This window comes from Schistocerca piceifrons, chromosome 10, assembly GCF_021461385.2.
Source record: "Schistocerca piceifrons isolate TAMUIC-IGC-003096 chromosome 10, iqSchPice1.1, whole genome shotgun sequence".
Lineage (NCBI taxonomy): Eukaryota > Metazoa > Arthropoda > Insecta > Orthoptera > Acrididae > Schistocerca > Schistocerca piceifrons.
Window position 1 is genome coordinate 13,313,333 of NC_060147.1, and position 20,452 is coordinate 13,333,784.

The 20,452-nt window shown below is 46.1% G+C and overlaps 1 protein-coding gene across 7 annotated transcripts in view; it reads left to right on the top strand.

The window, feature by feature from the left end:
• The window catches only part of LOC124719063 (poly(rC)-binding protein 3), a 507,840-nt gene that overhangs the window by 211,297 nt on the left and 276,091 nt on the right, over nucleotides 1-20,452 (top strand). For all 7 annotated transcript variants that reach the window (XM_047244744.1, XM_047244735.1, XM_047244741.1 and 4 more), the window contains exon 2: nucleotides 9,729-9,769. The gene's annotated coding sequence lies outside the window, so the exon portion shown is untranslated. The remainder of the gene's footprint in view (nucleotides 1-9,728; nucleotides 9,770-20,452) is intronic.

Consider the following 20,452-nt stretch of genomic DNA (forward strand, 5'->3'; position numbering starts at 1 on the left):
CCGGTAACAGGACCTTCAAATCTCATCTCGAAAAAATATGGCCTTAAAGATAAACGATGGCCGTGCGGCTCTAGGCGCTTCAGTCCGGAACTTCGTGACCGCTACGGTCGCAGGTTCGAATCCTGCCTGGGGCATGGATGTGTGTGATGTCCTTAAGTCAGATAGCTTTAAGCAGTTCTAAGTTCTAGGGGACCGATGACCTCAGAAGTCAATTCCCATAGTGCTCAGAGCCATAAACGACGCCGTCAACCCGCACTACACAGTCATCTTTTCAGAATAAAATGGTTCCGGTTGGTATGCATGTGGCGTTTGCGTTACCCATATTCTGCAGTTCTGCGTAGTGACATGTCCTTGGAGATGGAAATGGGAGTTCGTTTGTCCACAAAATGTTAGACGGCCGTTCGTTGTCTACGTTCATGGGAGCAAAAAATTCCAGAGCGAACGTTTGTCTTGAAACTCTCTGGCATATTAAAACTGTGTGCCGGACCGAGACTCGAACTCGGGACCTTTGCCTTTCTGGTACCGGCGGAATTAAAGCTGTGAGGACGGGGCGTGAGGCGTGCCTGGGTAGCTCAGTTGGTAGAGCACTTGCGCGCGAAAGGCAAAGGTCCCGAGTTGGAGTCTCGGTCCGACACACGGTTTTAATCTGCCGGGAAGTTTCATATCAGCGCACACTCCGCCGCAGAGTGAAAATCTCATTCTATTAACAATTGTCTTGCTGGCAGGCCAGCGGGAAGCAACTCCTGGACGTGGGTGGTTTTGCGTTGATAGCAGTGCAGGATTTTATGCCCCGTGCTCGCAGGCATGTCCAACGTTGGGGCAGTTCTCCGTGCACTGCTTGTGTGGGTGCACACCACCTCCCGATCCCTCCTACAGCGCTATGGCCATATCTTCGATCAGCTGCTTTCCTCCCTCTGCCTCATTGAACTTCAAAAGAACCTGTCTTTTCTAAAGTTGTAATCATTTTCTCCCAGACCCATACCAGACATCGAACCAATGCCTTTTTCCATGTCATTGAGTGTCCGGAACTTACCAGAGCTACTGGCACTGTCACCATTCTGGTAGAAGAGCCTTACCACCAGCGCACGATACTGCATTGAAGTAGTCATACAGAGTGCGAGAGACGCAAACTGAGGAACAGATGTGTATTCTGCTGCTGACAGCGCCATCTAGTGGGGAAAAAGTTCCTTAAATTTTACTCTTATTGTTTTCATAATGTTTCCCATGTCTTCGGTAATATTCTGAGCAGTGTTTTTCTTGTTTTTACAGTGTTTTGAAACTGGAACGTACATTTACCCCGTATATCTACGTCTTCAAGATTTCTCCAAGTCGACGTGACTCTATACTCTGAAAATGTCTTCCACAACACTGGAAGAGCACTGAAATATAGAACTAACGATTCCCCCTGGCTAATCGATGAATCGATAAATTGTAATGCAGTAATAATGATGTAGGCTATGACGATTAATTGAAATTTGTACCAGCGCCAGGACTCGAACTTCGATCTTCTGCTTACTAGGTAGATTCGCTATCTGTTACACCACATATATCACGGTTGCACTTCTCCCTCTTCGACACATAGTGCAACTCTCACTTCAGGCCTCGTGATGACTGGGTGTTGTTTGATGTCCTTAGGTTAGTTAGGTTTAAGTAGTTCTAAGTTCTAGGGGACTGATGACCATAGCTGTTAAGTCCCATGGTGCTCAGAGCCATTTGAACCATTTTCTCACTTCAGCCCATTACTATTCCCCTTCTATACTCTCATGAGTATTGCCAGTACCACGTTGGTACTTCTTAGCACTGCAGTATTGTACACATGGTACCAGGCGGTTATGTTATCCCATTGCTGTTGTAAGTCTTGGCAGTGAAGTGGCGCGCATTTGTCAGTCGGATGTATGGAATCAGTGCACTAAGATGGAGACGTCGCCAGAATGCAGAAAGGAGCTATCGTGTTCGAAGGGGTCCTTAAGTTACGTGATTTGTTGGTATATGAAAGCGGACACTCCATCGTTTCTACGAGGAATGGTGTACCATTCGCAGCCATATTACGCTCATAAGGACAGTGCTCGCACGAAGCTGCTAACCGACGTGAAAAGAATGTCTCGCCTTGCCAGTGCCAATCCGTTTCAAACACAACATGTATTTCTACTGTCAGTTAATGCAGTTCACCACTTTTCGGTTCAAAAATGGATCTGAGCGGTATGGGACTTAACATCTGAGGTCATCAGTGCCCTAGAAGTTAGAACTACTTAAACCTAGCTAACCTAAGGACATCACACACATCCATGTCCGAGGCAGGATTCGAACCTGCGACCGTAGCGGTCGCGCGGTTCCAGACTGAAACGGTGACAAGGATCCACTCATTTAGCTGATGGTGTTTTTCAACATTCTCGGTGACCAAGTGTTGCCCGTTATTTTTAAGCGTGTACTCAATTTAGCCATCGGCAACACATAGTGACAATGTACACATAATTGAATAAACAGATACAGAAATGCATATTTACAAGAATAAAAAGCTTAACTGTTACAGTTTTGTACATAATGTTTTAAAAATTGAATTGCATTGAATTGAATTGGGAAATAATTAAGTGTCTTGGCTTACAATTCACACAAAGTTCTTAAATATCTTCGGAATGAATATACTGTAGTCACTAGCATCTCCCAAGATAACAGCCGTGTTCATACAGCTGCACGATTACGATCTTGGTTTGAATGAGTCATGCACCCAATCGCACCCCACTTGCCCTCTAAAGCATCCGGTCTAAATCCCATAGAAAATGTCTGGGACTGTTTGGAACAGCGTGTGGAACAATCAGTAATCTCGCAACTTGGTACTACAGCTCGACGGAATCTAGCCGTCAGTGAGTAACTGGAGCATGATGCGTTATACATGAAAAAATTTATTTACTACGTTGACGATTGGAGGCCATTACTAAAGCTGGAGTCGGTGTTACAGTTTGTTATTATGGTGTCTAGTAGGAAGGGGGGGGGGCGGAAGGGGGTAGTGATTTGTTTGTCCGGTGCGTTAATATGCATTGTTTTGTGTCTGTATAAATTGAAAGTGCAATGCCATTTACTACAACGTGTAAAAAATGTTTGTGGGTCTATGTTCGATTGTCCAGTTGTGCAATACGTTTCGATAGATGTCGTTGCCAAAAATAGAAATGGGTTCCTCAGTCTCTGATGAGAGACACTGTGTCCGATGTTTTACGACTAGTGGTAAAGTATTCGAAACTAGGTACTGGGAGAAAGGAAAACAACGCGAAGGAATATTCAGTTAACACACAACAGCATTGCTAATGGGGGAACAATAATATAAGAAACAAAACCTCAGTCTTGAGCAGAACGCACTGGCGCCGGTCGCAGTGACCGAGCGTTTCTAGGCGCTACAGTCTGGAACCGCATGACCGCTACGGTCGCAGGTTCGAATCCTGCCTCGGGCATGGATGTGTGTGATGTCCTTAGGTTAGTTAGGTTTAGGTAGTTCTAAGTTCTAGGGGACTGATGACCTCAGATAGCAAGTCCCATAGTCCTCAGAGCCATTTGAACCATTTTGAACGCACTGGCAAATGATTGCCAAAGTAGTGCACTTCACGGTGAACCGCTGCAAGAGCTCAGCTGTATACGTAAATTACGCTGATGAGCCTGACAGTGTTGCAGGCACGAGATATGGTAAGGAAAGTACACGCTCAGGTGACAAAAGTCATGGGATTCCTCCTAAACTCGTGTCTGACTTCGTTTTGCCCGGCGTACTGCAGCAACTTGACGTGGCAGTGGCTTAATAATTCGTTGGAAGTCCCCTGCAGAAATATTGATGCTGCCTCTATAGCAGTCTACAATTGAGAACGTGTTGCTGGTAGAAAAATTTTGTGCACGAACTCACCTCTCGATTGTGCCCCATAAATGTTCGATGGATTTCGTGTGAAGTGATGTGGGTGGCCAAATTAGTTTCTCGAACTGCCCAGAATGTGGCCTGGTGACATGGCAGTTTCTCATCCAAAAAAAATCCATAGTTTTTTGTGAACATGATGTCTACGAATGGCAACAAATGATGTCCAAGTAGCCGAACAGCACAAGTCAAGGGGACCCAGTCCACTCACGCCGTTATGGAGCCACTACCAGCTTGCACAGTGCCTTGTTCACAACTTGGTTCCATGGCTTTGTAGAATCTGCGCCACACTCGAACCCTACCATCGGCTCTTACCAACGGAAATCAGGACTCACATGACCAAGCCTCGGTTTTCCAGCGATCTAGGATCCAACCGATATAGTTATGAGCCCAGGAGAGACGCTGCAGGCGGTGCTGTGCGGTTTGCTGCCATAGTCCATTAACGCCAAACCTCGCCTCACTGCCCTAACGGTTAATTTCGTCGTACGTCTCAAATTGATTTCTGCGGTTACTCCGAGCAGTCTTGCTCGTCTGCTACCACAGACAGCTGCGCAAATGGCTCTGCTCTCGGTCTTTAAGTGACGGCTGTCGCCCACGGCTTTGTCCGTTATCGGAGGTAATGTCAGAAATTTCGAATTCTCGGCACTCGATTCACACTGTGGATCTCAGAATACCAGGTGTACCGGTATGAAATGAGCGTTTTTATTTGTGATAATGAAACACTATTTTTGAATTGAAAAGTAAAAACATTTTATTCAAAGTACTGACCATTGCTTTCTATACATTTTGACCACCTTTCTGGCAATTTGTGAGCGCCACGCCAATACAAATGTTCTTCTTTTGAAGCAAACCAATCAGACACTCAATTTTTCGACTTCTTCGTAGGAATCGAAGTGTTCCTCAGTCAATGCGTGTCCCATTGATGAAAACAAATGGTAGTCGGAAGGGGCCAAGTCTGGTGAATACGGCGGGTGGGGTAGCAGCTCCCAGCCAAGTGTTTTGGTTGTATCTTGAACCAGTTTCACTTTGTGTGCAGGTGCATTGTCGTGTAAAAAAATTACTTTGCCATGTCTTCTGGCCCATTCTGGTCTTTTTTCGATCAATGCATAGTTCAAATTGATCATTTGTTGTCTGTAGCGATTAGTATTCAGTTTCACCGGGTTTTAGAAGCTCATGCTACACCACACCTTTCTGATCCCACCAAACACAGAGCATTGTCTTCTTGCCGAATCGATCTGGTTTTGCAGTCGATGTTGATGGTTGTCCCGGATTAACCCAAGATTTTTCCCGTTTAGGATTCTTAAAATAAATCCATTTTTCACCGCCAGTAACAATTCGATGCAAAATTGATTTTATTTCATGTGTTTGTAGCAAAATTTGACAAATGGTTTTTCGGTTTTCCATCTGTCTTTCATTCAATTCATGTGGCACCCATTTTCCACACTTTTGGATCTTTCCCATAGCTATCAAACGGCCAGAAATTGTTTGTTGTGCAACATTTAGCATTGCTGCCTTTTACTTCTGACTCAAAGTATCATCTTCATCCAATATTGCTTGCAATTCGGCATGTTCGAACTTTTTTGGTGGTCTTCCACGTTCTTCATTTCTTACATCAAAATCATTATTTCTGAACCGTTGAAACCATCTTTTGCATGTTGCTTCTGATAGAGCGTGATCACCACGTGCCTAGACAAGCATTCGATGCGACTCTGCAGCACTTCTTTCCAAATGAAAACAAAAAATTAATGCTTTCCGCAAATCATCACTTTCTGGTACAAAATTCGATATTGTTAACACGATGAAAACACATGATGATGATTGTTCCATGACTTGATGTATACTAAATATCTTCGACAGATGTCATATCAACCAAACAAAGCAAAATTAAGGCTCGTTGACAACAAATGTTCCGTATCGATACATCTGTATCTCATGCTCATTTCATACCGGTACACCTAGTATTGAATTCCCCAACGATTTCCTATATGGACTGTCCATACGTCTAGCTGCAACTACTATTCCGCGTTCAAAGTCTGTTACTCCTGTCTTGCGGCATTAATCGTGTTGGGAATCTTTTCACATGAATCATCTGAGGGCAAATGACAGCTCCACTCTTGCACTTGTGTACGCGATACTACTGCCATCTGTATCTTGCGTATCGCTATCCGTGACATTTGCCACATCATTGTATAAGCGGGGCAGACACTTTCTAGTGATGACACGGGCTGCAAACGGGAAATCTACGACTTTGAAGCAAGATTGTTATGGTCTGTGGCCAGGGAACGATTATGTCAGAAACGGCGCAGCTGGTCGGCTGTTCTCGTGCTACTGTCGTGAACATGTATGGGGAGTGGTTGGAGCTCTGTGGAACAACGAGCAAGCAACAAGGTGTCGGACGTCTACACCTCATAGAATGTGGAGGTGGGAGTCTCTTCCGCTCTGTAAAGCAGGGTTGCCAAATACGACGCCGGAGTACGATGCTGGTGCAGGCAAAAGTGTGTCGGAGCACACTGTGCAGCGCACTTTGTTGAACATGGAGCTCCGTGGCAAAAGGCCCCCGTCGGTTCCCATGTTGACCCATCGTTATCACCAAACCGTTGCAGCGGCCACAGCATCATCAATATTGGGCGTGGAGCAATGTGGACCTACACTACTGGCCATTAAAATTGCTACACCAAGAAGAAATACGGTCGCAGGTTCGAATCCTGCCTCGGGCATGGATGTTTGTGATGTCCTTAGGTTAGTTAGGTTTAAGTAGTTCTAAGTTCTAGGGGACTAATGACCTCAGCAGTTGAGTCCCATAGTGCTCAGAGCCATTTTTTTGAACCAAGAAGAAATGCAGATGATAAACAGGTATTCATTGGACAAATATATTATACTAGAACTGGCATGTGGTTACATTTTCACGCAATTTGGGTGCAATGATCCTGAGAAATCAGTACCCAGAACAACCATCTCTGGCTGTTATAACGGCCTTGATACGCCTGGACATTGGGTCAAGCAGAGCTTGGATGGCGTGTACAGGTACAGCTGGCCATGCAGCTTCAACACGATACCACAGTTCATCAAGAGTAGTGACTGGCGTATTGTGACGAGCCAGTTGTTCGGCCACCATTGACCAGACGTTTTCAATTGGTGAGAGATCTGGAGAATGTGCTGGCGAGGCCAGCAGTCGAACAGTTTCTATGTCGAGAAAGGCCCGTACAGGACCTGCAACATGCGGTCGTGCATTATCCTGCTGAAATGTAGGGTTTCGCAGGGATCGAACAAAGTGTAGAGCAACGGGTCGTAACACATCTGAAATGTAACGTCCACTGTTCAAAGTGCAGTCAATGTGAACAAGAGGTGACCAGGTGATACGCCAGTATGGCGATGCCTAATACACGTTTCCAATTTTCGTTCACCGCGATGTCGCCAAACATGGATGCGACCATTATGATACTGTCAACAGAACCTGTATTCATCCGAAAAAATGACGTTTTGCCATTCGTGCACCCAGGTTCGTCTTTGAGTACACCGTTGCAGGCGCTCTTGTCTGAATGCAGCGTCAAGGGTAACCGCAGCCGTGGTCGAGCCGATAGTCCATGCTGCTGGAAACGTCGTCGAACTGTTCGTGCAGATGGTTGTTGTCTTGCAAACGTCCCCATCCGTTGACTCAGGGATCGAGACGTGGCTGCACGATCCGTTACAGCCATGAGGTAAGATACCTGTCATCTCGACTGCTAGTGATACGAGGCCATTGGGATCCAGCACCGCGTTCCGTATTACCCTCCTGAACCCACCGATTCCATATTCTGCTAACAGTCATTGGATCTCCACCAACGCGTGCAGCAATGTCGCGATGCGATAAACAGCAATCGCGATAGGCTACAATCCGACCTTTATAAAAGTCGGAAACGTGATGGTACGCATTTCTCCTCCTTACACGAGGCATCACAACAACGCTTCACCAGGCGACGTCGGTCAAATGCTGTTTGTGTATGAGAAATCGGTTGGAAACTTTCCTCAAGTCAGCACGTTGTACGTGTCGCCACCGGCGCCAACCTCGTGTGAATGCTCTGAAAAGCTAATAATTTGCATATCATTGCATCTTCTTCCTGTCGGTTAAATTTCGCGTTTGTAGCAAGTCTTCTTCGTTGTGTAGCAGTTTTAATGGCCAGTAGTGTATCACCTGGTGGAATGGTGTTTCTTGTTACAACATGCCTATGATCTTTTCCGGATACGCCGTCATTCAGACGGACGGCTGTTCGAAACACGTCGCGCGCCACGGACGCGTTGCGGCGTGGGAGCATTCGCCTGGCATTTCTTGTGACGTGTTGTAGTAATCGATGACTGTGAACTACGTGAACATTATTGCGGACCACCTGCACCCTTTCATGCTTGACGGCTTCCTCCAGCACGGTAACTGTCAGTGTCACCAGGCCTGAATCTTGCTACTGTGGTCTGAGGAGTTGTATAGTGAATTGACGTCTTGGCCTCCGAATTCGCCTGATCTGAAACTGATGGAACATACATGTGACGCTATTGGGTGCCGTTTTCGCACCCACAAACCATCGGCCCATAGTTTACAGAATTTTCCTGAACTGTGTGTAAACATCTGCCGTCTCATAACTCCAGAAACCTGAATCCACGTCGCGCAGAATTGTTGCTGCATTGTTTTTTAATGGAGGACCAACGACTAATAAGCAGGTGGTGGTAACGTTTTTTCATCAGTGTGTTCGGTTTCAGTGGCTGCAGCCGTGGTAAATGATGGGACTGCGCTTACCGCCGCCTACAAGAAAGCCACAGACTGCTGCTGCGGCCCGAGTAATTTGATAGCTGGTGGTTGTTCGTGCCTTTTTCTGTGTAGTGCAGGGGTCGTTTCCCTTCCTCTGCCCTCACCGATTCCCTGACAATTTCAGTTCGAGTGATATTATCATCATCTGTCGGTGTTCATTTTCTTGAGTTGCAGTCCTTTTGTGCACACACTGAAGTTAAAGCAATGCTTTTGGCATTTCTTTTCGTTTTAGGTGGAGATTTCCTACATTTCGTTTAGCACCTCTAAGCATTTTATTTAGTTTTATATTGTACCCTGTCCCGTTACGATTCGTGGTCAAGGGGCCATGTCACTCGCTGTCGAAGATGTACGTGGCGCTTTGCGACATTAAATCAGGCGCTGATCTCTCTGGGTCAAGTCACTGTACTCTTTGTCTTGCACCTTCTATGAAATATTTGCACATTACAGGATAGAAGAACGTAGTCTAGAGGGTAATCAGGGGAAAAAGAAAACTGCACCAAGTGACAGTTCCTTCTGACATGAGATGTAATGAAGATGAAGAGACGTCCTGCCCATACAAGTGACACCTAAAAGCGTGGTGGCGCTCGGGAAGTTTTTTGTTGAACAGCACGTTCTACGTCGTGTTTGTTCCAATACGGGAAAAATATATTCTTTAGTCGTCCAGATTCCAGTACTGCAGTAGTCTGATTCCGGAAACACACAACCTGTAGTGGCCGCTTCCCTTTTGGATCGCTTATGTTGAATCTCGTGACATTTCTCAGCGTAAGTGTAAGCATCTTTCAGCCAGATTAAACTAACGTATGCAGATATGGGAGTAGCGTTTGGGCATTGATTTGTGTCTGATGTGTGCACTGTGTTCATTGGTTAAAAGTTCAACGAGCATCTGTCCATTTTAGCGACTGTTACGTCGAAAGTTTAACCGTATCTTTAATGTTAAAGCTTTTCTACGGTTTTGTATCTGACTGTTGGAGACCCGCTGTTATTGGTTATGAATGGAGACTGGAATCTACGATTCTTATACTGAATTAACCCAGAGTAACTAATTGTTCTCTTTTGTTTCAGATCGACAATAAAGCGGTCCGCTACTGTGTTAATGATTTTTGGTAAGTGAGGCTGTATTACTTTCTTCTCCTACCAACTTTTGAATGGGCTGCATGTAGTCTTATTTTAATTAATCTTTAGTTTGTGTCCTTTGTTGCCAGTAAAAATGTTTTCTTTAACCGTAAATTTCGTTTGGCGATAAGAATTTCGAATTATGTGTCTTTCATGATTTCATTTAAGAATGTACGTGCACACGATGGAAATTTTTGTTTGGCATTTAACTACGAAATAATTTGAACCTGGCTAAGGGAGAAAAAGAAATGTGACGCCACTTTTTTAAGGAACCGTTCCGGCATTCGCCTGACGTGGTGCATGGAAACCACAGAAGACTTAAATCTGTTTGAACATCCTAGTAGATTAAAACTGTGTGCCGGACCGACGCTCGGAACTCGGAAACTCAACCTTTCGCAGACAGGTGCTCTACCGACCGTGCCACCAAAGCACATGGATCACGACTCTTCCTCACGTCTTCCTCGCCAGTACCGCATCTCCTACCTTTTAAACTTCACAGAATCTTCCCTGCGTACTTGCAAGACTAGCTCTGCCTAACTCGCAACACAAGTCTTGGAAGTTACGCAGCAGAGCTTCTGTGAAGTTTGTAAAGTGCAAGATAAGATACGGGAGGAAATAAAGCTGAGACGAAGGGTCGTGAGTGGTGGATGGGTAACTCAGTCACTAGAGCGATTGCCCGCAAGAGGCGAAAGTGTAGAGTTCGAGTCACGGTCCAGCACACAGCTTCAGTCTACCAGGAAGTGTTATATCAGCGCACACTCCGCTGCAGAGTGAAACTTCAATACCCAAAGGATGTTTTCCGGCAGCTGGCTTGCGGCGTCATGCGGGTTCGGTATGGAGAGGCACGTGGTCAGTACACTGCAGTGCCGTTTTCAGACTTTCCACACAGTGGAGTCGCCATCAGCGAACCTGTTCATGAAACTAAGAACTACTTTAAGAGAAAAGGTTTTGGTGAGCAGTCATCCAGACATGCCCTTTGCAAGCATGATCCGTAACGTGTTTTCGGGACCTAATTGTCCGGTAACGGACCTGGATACGCGAAGCTACGGTACATGGAAGATTACTTGTTCAGGCAGTTTAGGAATATCAAAAGGTGTGTTACCGATCTTCAAAAGCGCTTCCTCTTTTAGTCCTCTTCAGCCCTTTCGTTATCCTGCTTTGATAAATAATGCTAGTGGTCGTGTACTGTATCACTTTGCTCAAGTATGAATATGGCATACCTCCTTAAATACTTGAAGTTTTGAAGATATCACGGATAAAATAGAAGGATCGAAAGGTTATCTACATATTGTACTGCTAGTTGCCTACAGTTCTATGAATCGGAACAACGTAGAAGGGTATAAGTAGTTTGAGAGGAAACTGAGAAAGATACGACAAAGGACTTGGAAGATCAGAGAATGGAATGAATAGTTTCTTGAAAAGTGGTTAAAGATGAACATTAAGAGAAGTAAAGAAAGGACTGGGGGGGGGGGGGACGAAATAATGAAGTATAGTAAAATTAAATAAGGTGAAGCTGAGGGAGGGGTTACGAAATGAGACGCAGAATATAGAAGTGTTCTACTGTTTCGGCAGTAAAATAAGCCACAATGAGAGAAGTAAAGAGGATACTCAATGCAGACTGGAAGTAGAAACAAAAGCTCCTGTGTAAAAGAGAAATTTGTTAACATAGTACATAAATTTCTAAATATAAATTTGTTAAAGTATTTGGAGTGTGGCTTTGTATGGAAAAGTGGACGATAAACAGCTGAGATACAGAGAGAATAGAAACTTTTGGAATTTCGTGCTACAGAATAATAATGACGATTAGGTGGGTAGATGACGTAACTATGGAGGAGGTACTGAATAGAATTGTGGAGAAAAGAAATTTGTGGCACAACTAGATGTGGTACTACACCGAGGAATAGTCGATTTGGTGATGGACAGCTGAAGAAAGGGGAATGAGCGTTTTAGATGGAGACCAAGGCTTATGACTACGGTCAACAGGTTCAGGTGTGTGTGTGTGTGTGTGTGTGTGTGTGTGTGTGTGTGTGTGTGTGTTGCAGAAGTGAAGACAGACCAGCGTGGAGAGCTACGGCTTCGGACCGACAAACCCGTCGTCATCAGCAACGCGCTTAAGATTACCGTGAATAGTGTGATTTCCTGATTTTCTGCAGGTGCTCATAAGTACTGTTCCTCGGTGGACGTGTGCACGGTTGGTTCAGGTTGCGAAGTGCCTTGCACGGCAGTCATTTCTTGCTTTCGAAGACTTTGACTTTTAGGGGTTCTTTGATTTATGCCCCAGTCTTGTCAAAATCTCTCCCGTAGGTGATTTGTTGTTACGCCGTGGTTGCATAATACATGAAATACCGTGTTCTGGAGCGTGTTTGATCGCATGTGAAACGAAGGCGACAGTCCCTCAGAATTTATCTACTTTGCAGCGTAACTTGCATGTAGCACTTACGCCGTTAAACTCCAGAAACGGAAGTGCGTTATCGTTTGGGAATGTTAATTTTTCAAATGGTTCAAATGGCACTGAGCACTATGAGACTTAACATCTGAGGTCATCAGTCCCCTAGAATTTAGAACTACTTAAACCTAACTAACCAAAGGACATCACACACATCCATGCCCGAGATAGGATCCGAACCCGCGACCGTAGCAGTCGCGCGGTTCCGGAGTGAAGCACCTAGAACCGTTCGGCGACAAAGGCCGGCATATTAATTTTGATATGGCGCGAAGAGGAAAGATGTATACAGTTGTTTTCTGTAGCTTTCACTTAACATATTGCAATCTTATTCACATGCTGTTAGGAGGATAGTGCATCTTCAAAAATTATCATATGAAGGTTTCTCGAAATACTTTACTTGCAGTTCCTAAGAGTTGCCACTTCAGCTTGCTTCTCTTCGCTGCGATGGATGACGTTTCCAAAAGTATTTACGCATCGAGATTAGCGAAACGCTAATTGTGAACCAAAGTGAAATGAGTCGTGCCTGAGACCGAGATAATGTCATCTAAAGCGACTAAACTTTTTTTTTTTGCGGGTGACAGAATGCAATGATCGGTTCTGCAGCCGTTACTGCATTCGACCGCTGAAAGTAGCGCAACCACCATTCTCACGTAACAGCTTGATACCAGCATCGATTGACGGTTGATGTAATCAAACGACGCGTGTCTATTATGTTACGCGCGTGTCATGTCAGTTTAAAATGAAGCACTATTATTTACAATGTTTGTGTTATTTTGTTCTGGAATGAATTTTAATAAAAGGCGGTCTCCTTCGCATGTGGGCTGTACGGTAGAGGAGGCATTGTGATCACGATGTGAGATGAACTGCGTGGGCTAGTGTCGCCTGCGGACATACCGTTCACAATGGCGGCCATCACTTTGAGTGACAGCTACTCATCTGCCTAGCGACACGCCGCGTTGTGAGTGGCATCTCGTAAAGGACACTGCTCTACGTTGCAGTCTGCTTATAGTCGTGCTTCAGTCAGGCTCTTCGTCTCTGATCTCTATCGCACACTTGTAGCGCTAACGCCTGCGTTACAGACCTGATTAGTACTGCTATTACTTAGCTGCATGTGGGGGACAAAATAGCCTGTAAAGTGCTATAAAATTTCCAGTGAAGGAGATTCGTGCCGGCCGTTGTGACCGAGCGGCTCTAGGCACATCAGTCGGGAACCGCGCCGCTGCTACAGTCGCAGGTTCGAATCCTGCCTCGGGCATGGATGTGTGTGATGTCCTTAGGTTAGTTAGGTATAAGTAGTTCTAAGTTCTAGGGGACTCATCACCTCAGATGTTAAGTCTCATAGTGCTGAGAGCCATTTGAACCATTTTTTAAAAATTTTGATTTAAAAGTTATACAGTGTACGTTAACTTAACATTTTCGTTTAGTAATAATGCAGAATTTAAATAGAACTAAAAAGGGACACTGTTGTTAACGAAAACTGAACCAGGGACTCCCGTGTCTACAAAATTTATGCGCCACGCTTTCAGCTACCAGATGCTGTGTTACAGTGTCGAAAGTATTTTATACGTGACGACATTCGGAAATCTAATCTTCAAAGGCGTTTTCCTCGACTGTTTACGAAGTTTGCGTCGTTCTGCTTTAGGAAATTGACGTACACGCTCTGACGTTCAAAATCTGTGAATATGAAGAAAATCGTAGAGTAGCATTACGTAAGATGTCCTTCAAGAAGCTTAGTTCGCAAAGTTATTTCAGTAAACACTTGTCAGTTACATTTCTCTTTCAGCTAAGACATTATGATACAAGCCCAAATATATTTAAAGCGTGTTGCCCAAAGCCGACAATCATAAAGGAAGGAGAAAAGGGAGTAATTGTGGTCCTTCATTGCAAATACATCTTTTTTGCCTCCCACCTTCTCCATTCGAGATTTAGTGTAGATTGTATAGAAACAATGGACAGTCGTCGCTACCTTTGAGCGGACACGGAAGGACCTACGAAGTGTTGAAAGGGGTCGCCGGGTGGGGCAAAATGAGGGGCGGTGAGTTGGCTCGTGAATATTTTATCCGGTTTATTACGGCTTCGGGCTCTGTGTCGAGTCGGAGCGGTGAGCAACGGGTGGGAGGCGGCGGCCGCCTCGCCTTCATTTTGAGAGCCCCCGCGTGTCCCCGGCTGTGGTGTGGGGCCGCGTTTCGAGGACCGGCGCGAGAGCTAAAGGTCAGCATCTCTTGAAGGAGCGCCCGCAGGGGTGGCGGCCGCGCCTCGCCATTGGAGCGCCGGCGCGGTGACGTCAGAGCTGCGGAGGCGTGGCCTCGCGTGGGGATGTGGTAAAGCCGATTGGCAGGCGCGGCTGCCGGCCGAAGGGGGTGGCCGGGAGGGGGCAGCGGGGGGGGGGGGGGGGCGGGCGCGAAGGCCGCGCAGGCGGCGGAGGAGGATTTGTAAACCGTAGGTAAAGGGAGAGTAAGTAATCACTTAGGGCGTGTTGGAAGGGGTGGCGATCGAGGCCGGGCGGGTCGCGCGCGGCCTGCCGGGAAAAAGAAATAGGGTTAGCGGGGGAGGCGGAAGCACGGGAGACGCTGAGCGGCTAGAGAGGACTATTTTACGACTCTTTGGCTTCAGTCGGATCCTGGCACTTTGCGAAGATTATTGGAATTTTAAATCTTTGAAGGCGTCAGGGCATCACTGGCGAGAGGGAAGCGATGGAGTCTGCAGTTGATGGATAGGTCTGACTCACGGTCCACCCACCATCTCCTCTCTCTCTCTCTCTCTCTCTCTCTCTCTCTCTCTCTCTCTCTCTCTCTCTCCCCCCTCTCCCCCCCTCCCTCACGTATCCCGTCGCTTGTTCACGAACGCCCACGACACGGCAGGCGATTCAGCGAAGTAGACGATAGCACTTAAATTTCTACGAACTTCGGCACGGCAACACCGCTCTCATGACCAACGCTTCTGACAGCGTGGTTTTTCGCTGTTTTCGTGATTGCATCATGTCAGACATGAACGTCTCCTACAGTAGCTCGTTTCGCGGAAAGTGTAATAACGCAATAGAGATACAGTTTATGCTTGTACGAGAGAAACTGCTTGCTATTAAGAACTTACGTAAGTCATTTCTGAGACGTCATTTGTACGACACCAGTAGTGTGCGTCGTTGCCTAGTCTGATTTACATTACGTATTCTTTGACACTTAGCACATCAAACAGCTGCCATGCTAGGGAAATGGCGCTGTTGCCGCTGCGGCGATTCAGTATTTGCACGTAGCACCTGACATTTGCGCCGACGTTGTACCAGCAGTTTGACGGTCGCGCGCTCAGTGGAGCAACAGCCAATACCTCGGTCTGTTTCCTAGGAACCAGATACTAATAGGGACTCTCCGTAAAGCTATACCATTAATACCCCATGTAAACCCGCCACACCAAAATAAAACTGCCCCCGTTGTTGCAGCAGCGCATATTCCAGCAACGCCGCAGTGAACCTGCCCGTCAGTTGGACGCTATGTTGGAACAACGCACAGTGCCTCTGCCGACCACACAAAATTTAGCTTTGGCAGCGAACCGTGAGTGTTTCACGTTCCGCTTGTGAAAAAGTAGGTACTAGCCTCCAGCTGAGTCACTCGTGCTACGAATTTATGCATTGTTAAACATGTTTCAATTCTTAACAGAGTAAAATAATATTAAATTCAGACGTTAAACGAATTTCTTTGCTGTATCAGTTTCCCTTGACATTTTGTAGCCTCAAATTCCCGTTACGCGATTTGCAACAACGGAAGTAGCAGCATTACTGATGATGGATAACATTTTTATATGAACGCATACGATAGTCATAGTGTACACGTCGTACTTGTATGTCGGAACGTGATGGCCAACTGCTGACGGTATAATGTGCTAGGGCATGACGTAAGAACTATTGGAAAACACGAGACAAATAACTGGAAAAGGAATTGACAAATTCATAAAGTATCTGCGCCAAATCACACTGGAAATACATACAGAAACATGTGATGTTTATCTAAAGAAACATAATGATACTCGACTTTCGAAAAGCCTCTTAAAAAAGAACCTGAGCATTGAAAATATTTTAAAGATTCCGAATCGCCCAGTTAGAACTGCCATCAGAAAACCGTGCAAAACTAAGAAAATACTAACAGTTAACACCTAAGAATGCTGGTGATGACTGTTTGAAATCACATTTCAAATCATTTAGAAAAATCGAAGCACTCGTCAGAGCATGAAACTCTTAAGTACACTCCTGGAAATTGAAATAAGAACACCGTTAATTCATTGTCCCAGGAAGGGGAAACTTCATTGACACATTCCTGGGGTCAGATACATCACATGATCACACTGACAGAACCACAGGCTCATAGACACAGGCAACAGAGCATGCACAATGTCGGCACTAGTACAGTGTATATCCACCTTTCGCAGCAATGCAGGCTGCTATTCTCCCATGGAGACGATCGTAGAGATGCTGGATGTAGTCCTGTGGAACGGCTTGCCATGCCATTTCCACCTGGCGCCTCAGTTGGACCAGCGTTCGTGCTGGACGTGCAGACCGCGTGAGACGACGCTTCATCCAGTCCCAAACATGCTCAATGGGGGACAGATCTGGAGATCTTGCTGGCCAGGGTAGTTGACTTACACCTTCTAGAGCACGTTGGGTGGCACGGGATACATGCGGACGTGCATTGTCCTGTTGGAACAGCAAGTTCCCTTGCCGGTCTTTGAATGGTAGAACGATGGGTTCGATGACGGTTTGGATGTACCGTGCACTATTCAGTGTCCCCTCGACGATCACCAGTGATGTACGGCCAGTGTAGGAGATCGCTCCCCACACCATGATGCCGGGTGTTGGCCCTGTGTGCCTCGGTCGTATGCAGTCCTGATTGTGGCGCTCACCTGCACGGCGCCAAACACGCATACGACCATCATTGGCACCAAGGCAGAAGCGACTCTCATCGCTGAAGACGACACGTCTCCATTCGTCCCTCCATTCACGCCTGTCGCGACACCACTGGAGGCGGGCTGCACGATGTTGGGGCGTGAGCGGAAGACGGCCTAACGGTGTGCGGGACCGTAGCCCAGCTTCATGGAGACGGTTGCGAATGGTCCTCGCCGATACCCCAGGAGCAACAGTGTCCCTAATTTGCTAGGAAGTGGCGGTGCGGTCCCCTACGGCACTGCGTAGGATCCTACGGTCTTGGCGTGCATCCGTGCGTCGCTGCGGTCCGGTCCCAGGTCGACGGGCACGTGCACCTTCCGCCGACCACTGGCGACAACATCGATGTACTGTGGAGACCTCACGCCCCACGTGTTGAGCAATTCGGCGGTACGTCCACCCGGCCTCCCGCATGCCCACTATACGCCCTCGCTCAAAGTCCGTCAACTGCACATACGGTTCACGTCCACGCTGTCGCGGCATGCTAGCAGTGTTAAAGACTGCGATGGAGCTCCGTATGCCACGGCAAACTGGCTGACACTGACGGCGGCGGTGCACAAATGCTGCGCAGCTAGCGCCATTCGACGGCCAACACCGCGGTTCCTGGTGTGTCCGCTGTGCCGTGCGTGTGATCATTGCTTGTACAGCCCTCTCGCAGTGTCCGGAGCAAGTATAGTGGGTCTGACACACCGGTGTCAATGTGTTCTTTTTTCCATTTCCAGGAGTGTATTTTCAATAAAAATGTTTCTACAGCAACAAGTTAAATCAATGTGGATCAAAGTAGGAAGCGAGTAACAAGTATGAAATCTCTTCGAAGTTAAATAATCAGAGAACTTCAAAATTTCGAGCCCATTCGCCAGGTTTTTTTTTTCTATTAGAAGTAGATAATTTAAGTCCGTAACTGTGGGTTATTTTCTAAGGAACTTTTGAAAGAAAATCGTACCAAATAGAATTTGAATAAACACACATACAATCTAAATTTTCACGAAGTTTTAAATGTTATCAACTGGCTTGAAGATAAATGTAATATTCTTCTGATGAAATGTGCAGGAAAAAAATGTTGCTTAGTTGGGCTTGTACTCTTCTAAGATACTTAGGTAAATCTTACCGATTCGCGTTGATATTGCCGGAATATTGAAACAAAGTAGACAGTACTCTGTAAAAGAGCTTCGAATGTTTTGATCACTGTTCGTTGTACACGTACTATCTCAGTGTATACGTGATCCTTGTAGGATGTTAGCTCAAAATATTAATATAAACACATGTCGGTTATCTTGGTTTTGAGAGTTATATATGAATGTAACGTGCGAGAGGGGTTTATTATAATTAATAGCGAAATCTGACAAGAGTAAGAATAAGCGGTAATAGACGCAAAAACGCTCCAATAAACATATGTGCGCAAACAAGCGGTTAGCGAGATAACTCTGAATGTGTGTGGATATGAACTGCCACTGACTTCAGCATTCCATAATGTCATATTTACTTCGAATCTGTTTGAGATGCGAACTTTCTGGTTGTTGTTGTTTTTGTGGTCTTCAGTCCTCAGACTGGTTTGATGCAGCTCTCCATGCTACTCTATCCTGTGCAAGCTTCATCATCTCCCAGTACCTGCTGCAACCTACATTCTTTTGAATCTGCTTAGTGTATTCATCTCTTGGTCTCCCTCTACGATTTTTACCCTCCACGCTGCCCTCCAATACTAAATTGGTGCCGGCCGCGGTGGTCTAGCGGTTCTAGGCGCTCAGTCCGGAGCCGCGCGACTGCTACGGTCGCAGGTTCGAATCCTGCTTCGGGCATGTATGTGTGTGATGTCCTTAGGTTAGTTAGGTTTAAGTAGTTCTAAGTTCTAGGGGACTGATGACCATAGATGTTAAGTCCCATAGTGCTCGGAGCCATTTGAACCATTTTTGAACTAAATTGGTGATCCCTTGATGCCTCAGAACATGTCCTACCAACCGATCCCTTCTTCTAGTCAAGTTGTGCCACAAACGTCTCTTCTCCCCAATACTATTCAATACCTCCTCATTAGTTATGTGATCTACCCATCTACAGCATTCTTCTGTAGCACCACATTTCGAAAGCTTCTATTCTCTTCTTGTCCAAACTATTTATCGTCCATGTTTCACTTCCATACATGGCCACACTCCATACAAATACTTTCTGGTTAAGTCCCCATATAATTTGGCTCAAATACCATCCATTTCTTCAACAAGAATTACAATACAGCTTCAGGTCGTTACATGCTCGAATTTCCTGTACACTCCTTCTGTATACCCAGCGTAATCTCGTACAGAAAGACAAGACTGTGATTCTCTCGTCCATTATTTCTACCATATCTAGGAGAGTGCTTTACGCTTCACTTTTGAGATGGAACGGCGTGTCATCCTCAGCCACTAACGTCATTAGATGTCGTATGGAGGGTCACGTGGTCAGCACACCGCTCTCCCGGGCGTTAGTTGTCAAACAACCCGACATTGGGTGCACTCACACTGGCAGCTGCTCGACGGTTTACCAGCGGTTCCAAGTTGGCTTCACGACGCTGAGTGCATCCCATGCCTGTCTTCCCACCGAGGGAATGGAACGCAGGTCCGGCACATGGCACTCAGCTACGGAGGCAGACAACTTTTGAGATGATCCAAAGGAAAATGAAGAACCAGAGGATTGGGGGAGGGGAGGTGGTGTTCTTGGAAGCCAAGGCACGGCGCTGCTCCATCTTGGAGCATGCGACGCGTTAGACGTCGTCTCACACCAGAAGCTGAGTATGCCTGTGTAGACGGTCGTTTACGGAGCCATATTCACTTAAAATTTCTGATTTTGTTCTTGAATGCTTTGTCGTATCAGTTTTCGCGATTAATTGTGTACAGCCTGTATACAAACCCCAAGTAAAAATATGGTGAAAATGAAGTGTGACTTAAAATGGTATAAATATGTCAATAAAACGAGGAAGATGCTCGACGATCGCAGCAGGAGATACGTGCAGGAAGCCCACAGCAAAAAAAAAAAAAAAAATTACCTGTCAACGTGTCGTTACACATATATATCTACATTGTGTTCCAGAAATGGCGCGACACCCTTCGAGGGGTTTGAGAAGGGTGTCTTGAGGAAGAAATCGAGGGTAGGAACCCGTGTCCGGAAACGTCATCCAACGACGCTACAGAGCTTCTTAAATTATATACGCCGGCGCTTGCCACTAAGGCTAGCCCCTCCTTTTCGACGCAAACGAGACTTTCTACGCTGTCGGACAGATAGCGGATTCAGAATGAGATTTTCACTCTGCAGCGGAGTGTGCGCTGATATGAA